The sequence below is a fragment of the Enhydra lutris genome, unplaced genomic scaffold, assembly GCF_002288905.1.
Source record: "Enhydra lutris kenyoni isolate GAN:26980312 unplaced genomic scaffold, ASM228890v2 scaffoldscaffold14, whole genome shotgun sequence".
Taxonomy (NCBI): Eukaryota; Metazoa; Chordata; class Mammalia; order Carnivora; family Mustelidae; genus Enhydra; species Enhydra lutris.
In genome coordinates, this window is record NW_019154098.1 from 44,496,016 (window position 1) to 44,514,592 (window position 18,577).

Here is an 18,577-nt window from a genome sequence, read left to right on the forward strand (position 1 = left end):
AAATGATGACATTCTCTTATATCAACAACCTTTTCTTGAAGTACTGGCAATTAGTACCAAAGATTACATCAGCTTCATAAAATTCAGACAGTTAAAGAAAAGCACAATATACAATGAGCCACATTACTGAAGGAGCCAGTTATAAGTTAAGGAGAGCAGTTAACTCTTTATTATTTAAAGTTTGAGTGTTCCTTAGTGGAATATTCCCACTTTCTTAGCCTCCTTCTTTATTTAAAAGCTCAGAGTTGGATATTTCACTGCATATTAGCACCTATTGGAGAAAGTAGGGGAAAAAGAGTAAAGGAAGTAAAATTCAGATCAATAAATATAGCCATTGGCATTTCTCATAAAAAAGCATGTTAAGAAGAGATACTGAAAATTGTGCTAAACAGATATTTGAATTTTACCTCATTACTCATGATGCCCCAGCTCCTGTTGTCTCAAATAATAGAAATCAAGCCTTCTCCGTTACTTATGTGACATGATTATAGTGGGAAAGCTTTATATTATCAACCACAATATGCATGTGTCTAGCTTCCAAAACCATGTAAGATGGCAGCAAAGCCTTAGGGGAGATCAAGTGAAGGTGAGGGACCAAGTTTGGAGCCTAAGCAGAACCCAGAGGAAAATTATTTCTAACACTAAGAAATAACTATATTTCAAGAGCAGAATCTCTGGCAGGTGGCTTGGTCTTTCTCTAATGTTGAATGTAGATTTTCCACCCTGCCTGGAAGATCCAGCTGCTGACTGCAACAGTACCAACTGCTGCCTCCTGATTCTCTCATCACCCTTCTACCATCAAGCAGACATTAAACAATCATGCCAAAAACTTTTGTCTTCGAGTTCTATGAAGAGTGAAACCTCAATTCTCCATCATCTTCTTTGTTTCATTTTCCTTCATGCCACTTCATACCAGGTGTTGTACTCAGTTTTTCTTTGTTCACAGTCTCTCTTTATCTCTAAAATGTAAGCTTCAGAAGGGTAGAGAAGTTTGACTTCATATTCACTGCTGTATCCCCTGCTCCTGGTAAAAGGCCCAGCACATAGTAGGTGCTAGATCAATATTTGTCAAAGGACTGAATGGGGGCCCTGTTATCCACTTCCCTGCCTGTGAGCCCAGAGAGTTATTCTGGCTGCACTGACATCACAGGTGTCATCAAAGTACCTTCGCTACAGCTATAGTCTACAGAGAGTTAGCTGACAGGAAATAGTGGCTAGGAATCTCCTCCCCTTCCTACTGTCCTAAATTTCAATAAAAGGGCATGGGAAAATGGAGGAGGAGAAGTTAAAGATTCCTCCAGAAGTCATAAGTGTCTGTTTACTCTTGATCCAATGTTCATTGGTCTTAGTGTAAAATAGTTGCCTACAAGAAAAGTGAATGGACCTTGATAAAGGGTTGGTCGTCCAAACCCAACACTGAAGGCTCATGATGATGCCTTGGTTTGCACTGCCATATCCTTCAGTGCAACACATGAAGGGCTGATGTTCACGCAGGGGTGCTGCTTTTTACTGCCCACCAAGCTAGAAGCACTGCTCCCTACAACTGCTAAGGCCTCATCTGTCCTTGAAAGACACTAAGGTTATCATATATCACTTTGTGTACCCAAAGGTATGGATACTGTCTCATTTAGTTCCCACAATACTACTAAGTGTTACTTTCAGCCAAGGAAACCTATGTTTTAGAGAGGCTGGTTGGAGCTGGAAGTTAAATCTTGCCTCAACTCTCACTGCCCCTCCCCTCGCAAGTTCCACTGATGTCTCAACTACTTACAGCTCCCAGGTGCTAAATTCTGCTCTTCTTTCCATTTTACAGAGGGAAATCAAGTTCCATGAAGCTCAAATTATTTGACCAGTACAACACAGTGGGGGGGTAGTGGGCAGAGGGGACACCTCAAACCTACACTCTTAATTACTTCACTACAGTACTTCCTAATGTCTTCTCACACAGAAGCTAACCAAAAGAATACAACAAGTACTTGTACAGAATTTTAACATTCTAAAACCTTTGTGCACACACTATCCCATTCCATTTGAACAACTTCTCCTGCAGTCATTATGTTAGGCCAAGGATGAAAGTGAATATAAAATGACTATGCAGGAAACATCAGACTTACCCTTTCATAGAATAAACAGGAAAAGTAGCTGAAGTAATCATTACTATTTCTCTCTTTCAGTATGGACTGGTAGAAGTGGGAGACCACAGTGAAGCAAATGGAAAACTTTTCCAGTCCCTCTTTATTTACTCTCTGCCTTCTAACAGTTTCACACTCATAGTTGACCAATTTGTCTCCTGAGTTCCAGATAAAATGTAATTTAAGTGGGGAACTCCCAAACACACACTGCATCCCTGCATCACATTACACTAGGCTAAATCAAGGCTATACAGACTGCTGATGAATAAGTTAACCTTGTCTAAGGACTTTTTAGCTGGTGTTTTTCAAGAGTGCCATCACACCTGCTGTTTTGATGTGGAAATACTCTCAGTGTAAAAAGTACCTGACTTTTCACTGACTGGGTGCTGACATTGATAGTCAGGGTTTATTCTTTTTTTTTTTTTTTAAGATTTTATTTATTTATTTGACAGACAGAGACCACAAGTAGGCAGAGAGACAGGCAGAGAGAGAGAGGAGGAAGCAGGCTCCCCACGGAGCAGAGAGCCGGATGTGGGGCTGGATCCCAGGACCCTGGGATCATGACCTGAGCCGAAGGCAGAGACCCTAACCCACTGAGCCACCCAGGCGCCCCAGAGTTTATTCTTATAATCACAACCCTAAGATTCACCTTTTGGAGAGGCACCACCAGAAAATGTTCATGGTACCTAAATATTCAATCAAGGCTAGAGAAAGTCTTAAAATACCAATTTCTTCCATAATTATAATTCATTCCCTACTATAAAGAGGGGTTCAAAATGTGTTAAAAGTCTTCTCTGGGTGGCTGAAGCCCATCTGCCAAAGCACAGAGCACTGAGCCAGCTCATTGCTTGGTTCTTCTCCCCCATATGTACATCTCTGCAGAAAGGCAATTGTGTTATAATCAACAGATACTAGTTTAGCAAATGATTTTATATCTATTTCCCAGACCATGAGGAAACTCTAGGGCAGACAGTGTCAAGTCCACTACAGAGATCCTTGCAACAGCAACAAGAATGTGTAGCTGGTCCTGGAATCCATGGGTACCGATTAGGCTGTAATGAGGCTTTTGGAATTGGTCTCATGGACACTGAATGTCTAACAGAAGAGGATGTGTGGGCTCTAAGGAGAACACCCATGTAACTAAGCTGTCAGGCTATGATATTAAAGAACAAAATATAGACATTTCACATCTAAGGAATCAGATCTTGGTTTAAAACCACTCATGAAGTGTCTGTTGTGCGATTTTTGTTTTGCATAGGGGATGACCATGTGGGACTTGCTTACATTCCCACCTTTAACATTAGACTCCAACCTTTTCTACTTGTAATTCCCAGAGAAAACCAGCCTCCCTTTGCTTCCTGACCATTGCATATGTGAGTTTCTCTACATGCACTGGTCTTTTCCACCCCTCTCCATACTCTGAGTAAGGCTAATTCATTCTACGGGTCTTGGCTTTGAGAAGATTTCCCTCAGAAAGTCTTTCAGGACCCTGTTAACCCCACACCAAGATTAGAGGGCAATGACTTACATTCTGTACTCTAATAGTCTTGTTTCGTTGTATCTTTCCACCTGTGAGCGCTAACTGAGGGGTAGAGTCAGGTTTACCATTACCTTCCCAGAGCCTAACACAGTACCTAGCACATAGTAACAATTCACCAAATAGTTAAAAAACAAATAGATAAAATAAAAGACAGAACTTAACTGATTATAGTATTCATCATTCTTTCTTGGGGCACTAAGACCTTTGCTAAAGCAAATAAGAAGTCAGTTGATGAGCTCTGTGTGGTTGAAGCAGAGATCTATCCATCTTTTGAAGTCTCAACTCAGAACAGTAAAGCTGAGACCTCCGTATGGCTAGATTGCTGTTGAAACAGGAAGCAATCAGTCTGGAGTAAACTACAGCAAGAAGCCCAACTGGGAAACGCAAGTTAAGAAAGCAGAACTTGGTTTCTGGACAAAGGATGAATTCATACTAACTTAGAAAAAACTTAGAGCTCATTGTTAAGAACATTACTGAACACAGAAAAATACTATTATAATATATATTTTGTAATAATACACATATTCCAAATACATTTATTCTTAAAGTGACAGTGTAACTGAAATTGATGTACATTTTAGTCCACTATCAAAAAATTGTTTTGTTATCCTTATAAAGTACCTGGTGGAAATGACCTCATTAATGTTTTAATAATTATCCAAACCACATATATTTAGCAGATTAGAACTTTTTTGTGTGCCAATTCCTAACCCAAGCTCTATGTAAACATCTCGTTCAGCCCTACTGACCACTCTGTAATATCAGTTTAACTATGACATACAAGTTAAATAAATTCCCCTTAGTCATTCAGTCAGTAAGTAGTAGAATCATGATTCAGGTTTAAATAGGTCCAAGCCAGGGGCATCTGGGTGGCTCAGTTGGTTAAGGCATCTGACTTGTTTTCAGTTCAGGTCATGCTCTCAGGGTCCTAGGATCAAGCCCCTCTTCGGGCTCTGTGCTCAGCAGAGAGTCTGCTTGAGGATTCTCTCACTCTGTCCCTCCCCCCACTCACTCTCTCTCTCTTTTTCTTTCTTTCAAATAAATAAAACTTTAAAAAAAAAAGTGTCTGACCCAAATGATAAGATTTTATTATTTTTTGTGGTTGCATAATATTCCATCATATATACCATACCTCTGAAACTACTATAACATGGTATGTTAATTGTGCCGGAATTTTTTTTTTAAAGATTTTATTTATTTATTTGACAGCTAGAGATCACAAGTAAGCAGAGAGGTAGGCAGAGAGAGAGGAGGAAGCAGGCTCCCTGCTGAGCAGAGAGCCTGATGCGGGGCTTGATCCCAGGACCCTGGGATCATGACCTGAGCCGAAGGCAGAGGCTTTAACCCACTGAGCCACCCAGGTGCCCCCGGAATTTTAAAAATAAATAAATAACTGTATCTAGTCCAAACCCCATGCTCTTAATCACTGCATTATACTATCTCTACCAAAACTGGGATAATGGTCCCTATTTATATTAAATATTTAGGTAAACCAGGTAAGCATGTCCTACTACATGGCATCAATATTTACTTGAAACATGCTTTATACGTACCCACCATAGCCACTGAATTTATAGTGTTCAAGGGCAATGTTATCTAGATCAGAGTTCTAGGCTAAAAAAGTAGAGGGCAACCTTCTGGCCAAATAAGAGAGATGATTTGGTTTCGATGTCTGTTTTGACTGAGAATCCAGATCCATGCAAGTATATTGGTGAAATCATACTCAGACACATTAAAAACTCAAGAGGTTACCTTAAGAGAAGTCAAACTGTAATAATAACAGAGTTCTTCATTAGGGTCTCTCAAAAAATGTATGCAAAGTTCCCAATTTGATTTAATACTATTTTTAAGGCAACCCTATATTGACCATTATCTGGTTTCCAGAAGATTTAAAATCTGAGGAACTATATCTCAGTATAAACATGTTATGCTTCTACTCTAGATGATTATTTGTTTTTTCTTAGGATTTTTAAGTATACAAGGTGTCACTTGCTTCCTCAAAGTACCATTGACCACAGAAAAACTGGATCCATATATTCAAATTCACTGCTTAGCTCATCAGTTAAATTTAGTAACTCTCCTGAGAAATGGCTAGTAATACATTTCCAGTTACCAGATGTTTTTTTGTTTCTTATGACATGATCCTTTTTTGAGTCCTAACTGGTTACCAAAGAAGATCTGTGATTAGCTGCATACTTGTATCTCACTAGTTTTTTACTTCCTTCTGCTCTCTCCAGAGCTCTAAGATGAGTTAATTTCATGGAACATTATTGAACGCAATCAGATAGAAGGATCCTTATGGGGAAAGGATTAATAATAATACCTCCTCCTATTTATATGTCAAACCATCAAAGTCAAAAATCATCCTCATCAAAGAATACAAATTGACTACTTAAGTAGCATGCACCATCTCATATAACTCAAGCTTGTAAACCAAGTTTCCCCAGAGATTATATTCTAAAACCAATAATATACAGTATTCTAAAAAAACTTTAGAAATCTATCAGCTACTTTTACAGAAGTCTTCTAAAGGATGGGTAAAGTAATAGGGTGACATAGAATAATATGAATCCATTAACTCTTACATTGAACACATTTAAATATCCTTTAAAAATTGGTGCACAATGTGCCAAAGTCACAATGATGTTTATGTAGTTTTGTACAGGACCATAATGTTATCAAGAGTATTACCTTAGGGGGCGCCTGAGTGGCTCAGTGGGTTAAGCCTCTGCCTTTGGCTCAGGTCATGACCTCAGGGTCCGGGGATTGAGCCCCAAGTCAGGCTCTCTGCTCAGCGGGGAGCCTGCTTCCCCATCTCTCTCTGCCAGCTTGTGATCTCTCTCTCTGTGTGTGTGTCAAATAAATACATAAAATCTTTAAAAAAAAAAAAAAAAAAGAATATCATCTTGGTGTTGGAAGATTGATGGGGGCACTTATATCCCAACTATTTCTCTTTGACCCAAGGGCAATGTTCAAAAGAGCCTTAGGAAGGATTCCTACCTGTTAAGGAGTTCACAGAATTCTACAAAGCCAGGTCAATTTATTAAAAATTTCTCCCCCAGTTAAAGTTAACCCTTTGAACTTGCCTTCTAGTGGAAACCTTGTTTCTTGGCAATTACTAGGACACAAACAGGGGTTCAGCTTCTCCCAGGATACACCAAGAAATCTACTCTCAGGGTTGCTGTTGCTAAGGAGAACCATGGCCTATATTTCATGGTCCTATAGTCTCCAGTGACTTCCCACCCAAGATTGGCAATACACAAAGTGCTGAGATACCTGCTATGTAGTGAAAGATAATCTATTGGGCCATGCTCTTCCAACTTTCTAGTCCGATATTAAGCATATCTGCCCTTTCCAGTTTCAAACTTCAGCAAGTCCATACAGAGCCCTCTCTCTATAGTTAGAAAATACCAGTACAAGTCATACACCTCACACACACCATAAAGCTACTATATTGCCTCAAAAATGCAATGTCCCCCTCCCCTAAAATGCAGTTCCCCTGACATCATCAAACACTATCCAAAACAGTCAAAAATCCTTGCCCATACAAAAGCTAACAAGATCTTTACAAGCAAATGTGTATACAGACATACACTGTCTTGTGGTCTTGCTTCACCTGATTCCGTAAAAGAGTCACCCATCATCTGCACTTGAGAAAAAGACCTTATCTGTCTGACTTGTTCCTTGCTTCATCACTCCGTGCACATTGTTTAACACAGGCCAGGTACTGTGGATACAATCAGTAAGCAAGTCTGATGGCTTTCCAGAACTTCTACTGCCACCACTACCACCAAGACAATATACCTTGAAGGATGACAGTGAAGTTGCTGAGGTCACCAAAGTCCAACTAATGGCAACAGAAATGTATCATAGAGGTCTCCTAACTGTGGGTGAATGTGACACTTGCTTTATTTGCACACCACTGAGCCGTGCACTGGTGGGAGAACACCAAAACTATACTTGAACCTGTAGGTCTTCTGCCCTGGGACTGCCACGACCACAGTTCAGAGGGACTCTAGCCAACTACTCTGCTTGAGCTCCCTCCCTGCTCTCTTGCCTGAGCAAGTGCCCACTATAAATCAAACAGTTCCTGCAAGATAGCTTGCCAGGGCACCAGGGCACCACCAGGGATCACAAAATGAGTACCTTTCCAATGTCTTATGGTGGAAGCTTGTAGGAATGAGGTGAGATGCTTAGACATCTGTGCTTTGTTAGGTTCGACGGGTCAGAGTTTGAAACGTAAGCACTGTCAGCACATGCTCCTATAAAGGAGTGGCAGTCTGAACAGCTAGTATTTCCAGCCCAGCCCAGTCCAGCATATATTAAGTAAATGAATGAATGAATCAATGAGTGATGAATGAATGAATGAATAATGGAATGAGAGGGCCAGTGTGGCCAAAAACGAGAAAAAAATCCTTTGCTATTGCTCTCTTTGCCTTCTGTCAATCTTTATTTCATATTTCTGCCTTGTAACCTCTTTATAACAACCTCACAACTGGCCTACAGAAAATCCCAAATTATCTCCCCAAAACTTGTAAATGCCAAGCTTTGGTTAGGCCATATACCATTTATCTTCCCAGGAAATGGAAGAATCCCCCAGGGCCATATATCCGCATACTCATGACAGAGGGGCAAACCTTCCAGGAGATCAATCCATATATCTGACTGCATTGTAAGGGATTTACTAAGTGCAAAACAAATCATTCTTGGCGCCTGACTTTTGAAACATTTCCCTTTGTGTTTAGAGAGTGCAGTCACCCGGTCACTTGCATTCTGAGACGTGAAGTTTTGCAGATGGTTTACTGTGTGCTCACTAAGATGGTCTTCCCCATTAACTCCTCAGCTCTCAGCACATGCTGTTACCGAGTCTGTTCTGGGCGATAATCTCATGGCCTAGCAATAGCCTAGTAGAATTAGTATTAGGTGCTTGGCTTAGCACTAAAAGATTTAGAAATATATTAGCAGAAGTTCTACTAAAATGGCCCATCTGCGGAGCCTGAATGTACAGGCTTTCAGGAAACACACACACACACACACACACACACAGGAAAAGAGCAGTGTTTGCAAAAGAGAAAGTTTCAGGAAGCGTCTTCTGCCTAGCGAACTCTCTTGGACTTTGTATTCCTCTGCTGTTTTGAATTCCCTGAGAGCAGCCTCTGAGTGAAAAATTGGAAGCCAGCATTTTGTAGGGAGTACTCTCAGAACTGATAAAAGAATGAGGAAAGCAGGACTTGGTAGAACAAGAAGTTGAATTTAAAAAAAAAAAAAAAAAAAAAAGCAGTTGGAACTAAGATCTCAGCCAATCCCCTGAAGAACACTGCAGCTGGATAGGCCTTCTGATTTGTCTACAATGAGGCAAAAGGGTAAGGCCATTTTACACTTGCCTCAACCCCTCACTGAATGTGTGCTGCTCTTGGAGAGAGGCTATAGCATTAGGGAAGGCAGGAATCTTTGGCAGAGGGTGGTTGCTGGGAAGGGACTAAGCTATGAGTGGACTGGGCTAATTAGGGCACGTCCCAGTCTTGTATGTTGGCATAGGAGCTACAATCAGTGTTCCTGGCAGCTGAGGGGATGATACAACCTTGTCCCTGAAAGGAGAAGCTGGGCAGGGCCATACACCACAGCATCCCCTGCATCTGCTACATCCACAGTCAGAAATGAGACCATAAGAACTAGCTGAGAAGTATTCCCTTCATTTTTTAGATATGATAATGGTTTTCTTCCAAATATGACAGGAGGAGAACAGTATTAGAAGAAAACTGACATCCCTAAAGATGTCGCAGCTATTGACTTGTAGTTTCTAGAAAGTCTTTGCCTAAGCCAAGAATCCCAAATATGAGCCACCAATCTATCACTGCAGAAAGAAAAGCTATTTTAACCATGGTTTAGGTACTAATAACCATCATCTCTAGTTTCCCAGCATTTCTTCAAACTGAAAAAGGTATGTCTAAATGAACCGCAAAGGTACCTGAATGGTTTCAACAACTCCTGGTGTTCCTTAAGCCCATGGACTTGGCATTTTATAGATGAAGAAGCAAAATTCCTTAAGGGTTCTTTTATCAATATGGACAAAAAATTTATCTGGCAAAATTACTTGTCTAGCCATAGGATGTCAGAATTAAAACCCAGGACTCACAAAAGTTTGTAGGACTAAGGTGCTTAGCTGGAATTTTTAGATTGACTTGGCCAGACTTCAAAAAGTATGCACTGAACCCACAATGTTAAAATTGCCAGCACACTGAATCCCTTAGAAATTAATGTTATAATGTCCATTAATGTTATAAAGTTTTATGTTATATCTATAATATAGTGTTTCTTAGAGATATGGGACACATCATTAAAAAAAATAACACTTACTTTGGAAAAGAAAAGGGTTTTCTCAACATTATAGCATCAGCTGTGTCTGTGCCATTATCCTAATTCAATATTATAGTTTAAAAGATACTTCTTCAAGAAGATTTAGACATAGTAACAACTACTTAAATGGTTTTTGAAGATTTCGAAAATCCGTAAAAATCTCTTGTGTTACTCCTCTTAAATATTATAAAAATCCCGTTGAAGCCACCACCGGCCATGGTTCCAAAGCCAGACGGTTTCCTCTCCAACTGCTAGAAGTTGTAAGGAAGACGTGTGTCCACTTAGCAACGTCTTTAAGACATGATTACCAGTAAAGTTGTGAAAATCCTGAATGTTGACCTTTAACCTCAAGGCCTGTATCAAATTTCCTTACTCATAGTTTGCAATGCACTGAAGAAGCTGGGGAAATCCTTTTAGGTCTTAACCTGTCCTGCCCAATCTGTGCTCTGCTCTGTCCTCTCAGCCAGTGGAAGGCAGGTCACCCAGGAAGGTTAGAAGTCAAACAGTTGGGAAATATCCATGTCTTCATCCTTTCAAAGTCTGTTGATCCAAGTGTCAGTGGCCATGAAATCACAGCCTAGGGCAGAGAAGGCAGCACCAGCTACCATGAGGCCCTGCCTCGGTATCTCATTCTGCACTGTCAACCCCCGTCCCCGCCCCTGCAGCCCAGCGTTCAAGGCAGCGCTGTCTCTCTCCCTGCACGCCACACTGCATCACTTTCAAAACAGGGCCATGAGATGTCACTGACCCACTAGGTTCATCAGGAAGGCCACCACTTCTATATGAACTCCTACCCAGGTATTCGGTGCTATGGGGAAGAACCCAGGACAGAGAAATGAGAATTTTACAGATCATCCCTTTCCCAAGTACAGGAAATTGGACAGGGAAGGGGGAGTGGGGGGAGAGATGAAAAAGAAAAAATGTAAAAGATGCTTGGTTAAAACGGTTCAAATGACCCACAAGCCACAGTGTCAACATCCTCTGCTTCATTGGGAAAAGTGTCTTTGGCAAGTAGGTACTACTTCAAAGGCACTGTGCTGGGTTCAAAAGGTACTAACTGTAAATTGGAAAATACAGCTGGGCTATTAAAAATGCATCTATGGGCAAAAATATTGCAGTTGTGAACCAGATGCTTCTGTGATTGCCTAAGTCTTATTTTCACTTGCTAAATTTTATATAAATATATTGTGATCATGATGAGGTGCCTCAGATCATGGCTCTTTGCCATAAAACAAAACCTTTTCTTTATCCCTTTAACGGCCCTTGGCAGGAATGAGGTTTTCCATCCAGGAAAGATAATGGGTGGCATCTGTTCTTTTCAGGAACTATTTAACAAGGATCTTGTTTTGGTTAAAAATATGTATATAAATGTCCAGATTAAGTCTGACCTAGTACATAAAAATTATATGTTGTAACACAAAATGCAAAAAAATGATAGACCACGGTAAGTTCCACCACCAATAAGAGATGTTTGTCAAATAGCATCTTTAAGAATGGGCAGCTTCGGGGGGCGCCTGGGTGGCTCAGTGGGTTAAGTCTCTACCTTCAGCTCAGGTCATGATCTCAGGGTCCTGGGATCGAGCCCCACATCAGGCTCTCTGCACAGCAGGGAGCCTGCTTCCCCCTCTCTCTCTGCCTGCTTCTCTGCCTACTTGTGATCTCTCTCTCTCTCTCTCTCTGTTGAATAAATCAATAAAAAAAAAAAAAAAAAAAAAGAATGGGCAGCTTCGGGACGCCTGGGTAGCTCAGTGGTTTAAAGCCTCTGCCTTCAGCTCAGGTCATGATCTCAGGGTCCTGGAATCGAGCCCCGCATCGGGCTATCTGCTCAGCAGGGAGCCTGCTTCCCCTCTTTCTCTCTCTGTCTGCCTCTCTACCTACTTGAGATCTCTGTCTGTCAAATAAATAAATAAAAATCTCTTAAAAAAATAAATTTAAAAAAAGAATGGGCAGCTTCAAGTGTTCAGGACCTCTAAGGCAGAGGCCCTACTTTGCTTAGGCAACTTGTTGTAGGTGGTTTAAGCCCACTGATAGCTACAGGTGCAAACATTGCACCTATAGCTAAATGCAGCCACAATTAGACCAAGACCATTGCGGGAACAATTAGTCACTTCATGTGGACGATGTAAGTGGCAAGCCCACAGTCAGCCCTAGCTGAAGTGTTTGCACCCACATGAAAGGACACTGTGCCCAAACCAGTCTTTTGTTTTTTTTTTTTTTACCACGCAACCTCTAGATTCTCTGTTTTTCCTTTGCAGACAGACAGAACTTAGAGAAAATAACCATTCATGGAATGGTAAAACATGTGATAAGAAAAACCACACAAAATGAAAATGAACTTGTGTTGCCAAAGATGCAAAGAGGGACAGCAGCAGGCATGTAAACACAGACCCGTAAAGAAACTCTTTCGAAAGAGTTTCTTCAAACAATGAATTCCTTCCCTACGTCTCCCTTGCCAAGATAGCAATTTGTGATAATGGTGCAGAGAAGATTGCTGTGAGCTTGAAATCATTAGGTGAGGGTTCTTCACCTGTGATATGTTTATCCTCTTGAATGGAGAGGTTCTTAGAGACTTATGCCTTTATTGAAGTGACATCCAAATGGACTCTCTTTCCAGACTCCGACCTTGTTTTTCCCCCACTACCCTTCCCCTTAGAATCCTCCCCAGTCATCTATGTTTTTAAAATATAGATATTTTCTACTTAGGCATAAGCAAAGCCAGCGTTTTCTGTCACCAGTGCAAAAATGCCTATAGTTAATCCAATAACCTTTCATAAACCACAGCTAAGGCTTAAGAAAAGACATGTTTTTGCGGTTTCATTTATATTTGATTTTTACAAAAGAAAAGACTTGTCTTTGAAAAATTAGAAGTCTTTCAAGCACATTCTCTTATGGTTTACTGAGTGATATATAAAATCAACATTCTGTTTATTGCTCAACTAGAAAAATACAACTGAGCCAAATTCATGTCATCAGTGAAATAACCCTTTCATTATAAGATAAACCAAATGTTCGTCATTTGTCTTCCTATTGTTTCATCTTCTTGGAAGGCTTATACTTCATATATTTTTTAACATATTAATATGTCTTAAAATGGAGGGGCGGGGCGCCTGGGTGGCTCAATGGATTAAAGCCTCTGCATTCGGCTCAGATCATGATCCCAGGGTCTTGGAATCAAGCCCCACATCGGGCTCCCTGCTTGCCGGGGAGCCTGCTTCCCCCTCTCTCTGCCTGCCTCTCTGCCTACTTGTGATCTCTCTCTCTGTCGAATAAATAAACAAAATCTTAAAAAAAAAAAAAAATGGAGGGGCACCTGGGTGGCTCAGTCTGTTAAGCGTCCAACTCTTGATTTCCGCCCAGGTCATGATCTCCAGATTGTGGAATCAAGCCCCGTGTTGGACTCTGCACTCCGCAGGGAAGGTGCTGGGGATTCTCTGTCTCTCATCCTCTTCCTCTGTCCCTCCCTCCCCATGCACACACTCTCTCTCTCTAAAACAAATAAGTAAATCTTTAAAAAAATATATATGTCTTAAAATGGAAATTTCCACAAAGAAGTGCCTTGCTTGTACTCAGAGACAAGTCAGTCTAATACATTCTGCTGCAGACTTTTTAACTAAATCATTAATTGGATTTTCAGAGCTCCTGAATTTACTGGCTGAAGTTTAAATGTACCCTTAAAATCAAGGGAGAGGAGCTATAATAAATGTAGAAACTCTATCATCCCTTCTACTACAAGACCACTTCTAAGTTAATGCTGTGCATCATAACTGCCAGTTACATAAGCTCTGTTTATAAATTATTAAGCACTTTAGGTAGTAACACTAAAGCTTGTCCCAATGGAAAGATGCAGTGAAGATCAGACATCTCAATGACTACAAACTAGCAATCCTTCCTTTGTTATGGCCACTGCACAAATGTCAGGAGGATGCTGTCAGGGATTTCCTATCACCCTGAACTGCAACCTTTGCATGGTACCATCCATAACCAAGTGACCTGCTACAGCTCATTAAAGGTAATGTAATGGATCATTCCCTCCTAATTGTAATCATCAGCAAATTAGACTCCTTTCTAGGCTAGCCAGACAGCAGGGAAGTATGTGACTGAGTAGAATGCATGAATAACTTTTCTTTTAGCCATGTGCCTTTATTCAACACAAAGGAGAATAAGGCAGGGGAGAGGGAAGGATACAGAAGTTCTAATACGCGCTAGGATGTGCCTTATTTACATCATTGCAATATAGCCACAAGGTATTTTAATGCTCTTTCAGAGCTAGACCTTCACCCCAAAGTAGAGACAGAAGTAGAGAAAAATGGTGTCGGTAATTCAGGTGAGGCTCTTATTCGGGTAATTTTGCAATTATTCCCTTTTCCCTTCAGCTGACCTCAGCTAGTAATTCTCAACATCAAAGGTAATAATATCTAACTACTGGTTATAATTGTGAACTGTTCAGAAACTCCAATACTGTTACATTGATTTTTTTTTCATTTAAAAAATGATATATGGTAAAAGGAATGCAGAAACACATGTGAAGGATAAACCGCAAATTCTTAGAATTAATCAAAATAATGTATCTAGAATTCTTATTCTATCTAATGGCTTCTACTTCAAATACATTTGTCACTGAAAGATCATTAGTATACATTTTATGATTGCACTGTGGTTTTAATAGTTCCCTAGCATTTGGGATGTTACTGGAAATTGAAGGTTAAAGAGTAATCTCATTAGATCATGACATTGTGTGAAGGGTTTTCTAATCTATTGGGCTAAGCAATCTCTAGAGAGAGCAATTTTAGCCTAAACATGAAAGGTGCTGGACTGTAGTGGCAGGATTTATTAGCCCAGTTAGCATTAGGAGCCCTCTACCACTGCACTGGGTGAAGGTTGACCAGCCATCTTATAGACTCGGCTCATAAGTTCAATGCGTATCCCGCAAAAGGACATGGAAGAACTAGGAAGCATCCATAATTCCTACAGTATATAAAATAACACAAAATATGCCTTAAACACAGTGACACACACAAAAAATATAAGAGCCGTATATACTGAAGATACACTCCCTGAACCAGCAGTATCAACATTACCTGAAAACTTGTTAAAAAATGCAAATTCTCAGCTCCATGACCCTCTCACTCCTTGGAGCTAATGAATCAGAAACCCTGGAAGTGAGGCCTGGCTATTTATGTTTCACCAAACCCTGAAGGTGACTAGGATGCATGCTAAAGTTTCACAACCACCACATTAGCACTAGAGTGACTAGTCTACACACATTAACATTATATTCCAAGAAAATATTTTGACATCATAATTTGGAGACATAAGTTACTTACAAATGGAAATGCTGGGAGGAGCTGGAGACTCCAGCTGGACCTTAGGCAACCAACCTGCAAGGATCATAGGAACTCAGCCTTTCTGGAAGTGATGGGGCAGAGCAAGGGCCAAGGGCGTGAGAAACAATAAGGCCAAGGGAACCTGAGGCAGCAGATGAGATGTCTAATAAAACAGCCAAAGCCCTGACTCACTAACTAGATTTGAGTCCTTGAGGAATCATTTAATATTGCTGGACTTCCTAAATTACAGTGGGACTGTCTCTCCATGGTCCCTAGAAATTGAGCTAACAGTAAAATTCCTTTTATCCATGTCTTGTAATCTTTGTCCTTATCATTATTAGAGAACATACACTACCCTTTAAAGCATGATTTTGCATTGTCTATTGGATAACACCATCTACTGAGGTGTTTTTTTATTTATTTTTATTTTTTATTTACAAGTTTTATGATATTCAGAGTCTATGTCTAAAATCCTTTTTTAGGGCACCTGGGTGGCTCAGTGTGTTAAAGCATCTGCCTTCAGCTCAGGTCATGATCTCAGGGTCCTGGGATTACCCTCCGCATCAGGCTCCTTACTCAGCAGGGAGTCTGCTTTCTCCTCTCTCTCTCTCTGCCTGCCTCTCTGCCTGCTTGTGATCTCTGTCTGTTAAACAAATAAATAAAATCTTTAAAAAATAAAATAAAATGAAATCCCTTTTTAAATTGAAACTGGACAACTAATACTTGCATTCTTCCTTACTTAATCTTCTGAGGTAGGAGGAGGAAAAAATGTTTTCAAATAGTTTTTCCAACTGACAAATTATCATGATTAAAAGTAAATTTTTGTGGACCTGGTTTAACCCTTGCCATGTATCAAGGAAGTAACATATAAATAGCTCTTCTTTCTCATTCTGTGTGAAGGGAGGGCAATAATTGCACTGCTCTGAGGTTTAAGGACACTTAACAGAACCTCTTATCTTTAATATGGTGGGGGCCTAGGTTAGCTCAGTCAGTTGGGCATCAACTCTTGATTTCAGCTCAGATCATGATCTCAGGGTGGTTGGATCAGCTCTATCAGGCTTGATGCTCAGTGCAGTTTGCTAGTCCCTCTTCCTCCCCCTCTCCCTCCCCTCTGCTTCTCCCCTGTGCATGTGAGAGCTTTCTCTCTCTCTCTCTCTCTAAGATAAATAAATAAGTAAATAAATAATCTTTTAAAAGATCACAGTGTTGGTTTATAACTATAATAATAGAGTTGGCAAAACCGTAATTGCTGAAGGATGAGAGTGATTTTACAAAACTAGTATCTCATTTTGTGTGCTTATAACTTTCTACCATCCTTTGCTCCTTATATTTTAAAATAATCTATAAAAACACGAATCCTGGGGCACCTGGGTGGCTCGGTTGGTTAAGCATCTGCCTTCGGCTCAGGTCATGGTCCCAGGGTCCTAGGATCTAGAGGCGCATCGGGCTCCAAGCTCAGTGGGAAGCCTGCTTCTCCCTCTCCCACTCCCCTTGCTTGTGTTCCCCTCTCGCTGTGTCTCTGTCAAATAAATAAAATCTTAAAAAAAAAAAAAACCATAAATCCTTTGATCTTAAAAAAAAAAATCATAAAGAATCTTTAAATTTTAAATTCCAAGCCTTGCTGTCTTATATTTGGAAACCATGGTTTACCACTTCCTGACATCATAATGTAAAATTTGCAACACTAAGTAAACCTACCAAGGAACAATTATCCACAGATGCCTATTGGATTTTCATGTCTGAGCTGCCTACCAGTTATTTTCATTTGTATTTTTCACAAAATATTAGTTTTAACATGCTTGCACTTTTCTTTTCTTTTTTTTTTAAGATTTTATTTATTTATTTGACAGACAGAGATCACAAGTAGGCAGAGAGGCAGGCAGAGAGAGAGGGGGAAGCAGGCTCCCCATTGAGCAGAGAGCCCAATAGGGAGCTTGATCCCAGGACCCTGAGATCATGACCTGAGCTGAAGGCAGAGGCTTTAACCCACTGAGCTACCCAGGCGCCCACTTTTCTATGTTTTCAATTAGCTTTATCAGATAAACAGTTTTTCTTAGTCTTAGTCTTTAATTTTTTTAATCTTGTGTTTATATCATATTCCAATAAATTGTTATCCATAATTTACTTGACCATTACTCTAATCATGACTCTGTTTATTTCAATATTTTTCATATTTAACATTTTGTTTCTACAGACATCTCTGAGAAAGCAATGCCTTTAAAATTTCATTTTCAATAAATTCCAAATAAGGATGTTACAAGTTTCCAATAGTTAAGATTTTCACTTATTTCACTTGTTTCCTGGTAAATATTTTTTTCTTAAAATATGCTTTCAAATTTTTCCCCTTTGTCTTTTTTCATCATTTTTTGGTATGCGTTCTACTTTACTAATTCTTTGTATTTCTTCTTATCTCTTTAATTTATAGATATCCCTAGAGACTTGCCACCATTTCCTTCTGTCTGTAACTAATTTGTGTCCACCAATTTCTTTTTGACTTTGCTGTCATTTTAAGTTCAATTTTTGTTCACATTCACAAGAATGAAGCTACAACAACTTGCATAAACTTTTCAAAACCCTGCATGCAAATACCTACCAATCTTCAAAGGAGTGGCCATGGGAGGTTTTTATTTTGGTTTAAAGAGACCGCCATTACGTAAAGCAGTTTTCATATTTTGGAATTTCCTTGGGAATCAACTTGTTTTCCTTATAATCACAACTAAGATGTATTATTCAGAATGATTACCCTCTTTGTTTTCCAACAATTAGCAGTGCAATACTTTTAAATCCTTCCTGTTACATCATCACATGTGACCACTTAAACATTGCCACAAATTCTTTGACACTCCTTCCATCAAAAGTTAGGGTCTGTGTCCCCTCCCCATAATATGGGTGGGCTTTCTAACTGCTTTGTCCAGCAGAATCTGGTTGAAGTGACAGACACTATTCCTGGTTCCAAGAAAGCCCTAAGAAAGCACAGTTTCTATTGCTTTCTCTTATAAAACTCATTATTGAACTCCCGAGTTGCGATGTCAAGTGTTCAGCTATGCTGAGCCCACTATGCCCGCTCTGCTGTGGAGAAGCCCAAACTGGCTACATGGAGAAGCCATGTAGAGAGAAAAAGAAATGCCCAGAGAACCCTGCTGTTCCATCCAGCCCCTAGCTTTTGAGTTAACATACCTGAGGCCCCAGACATTGTGGAGAAGAGACAGCACATCCTTACTGTG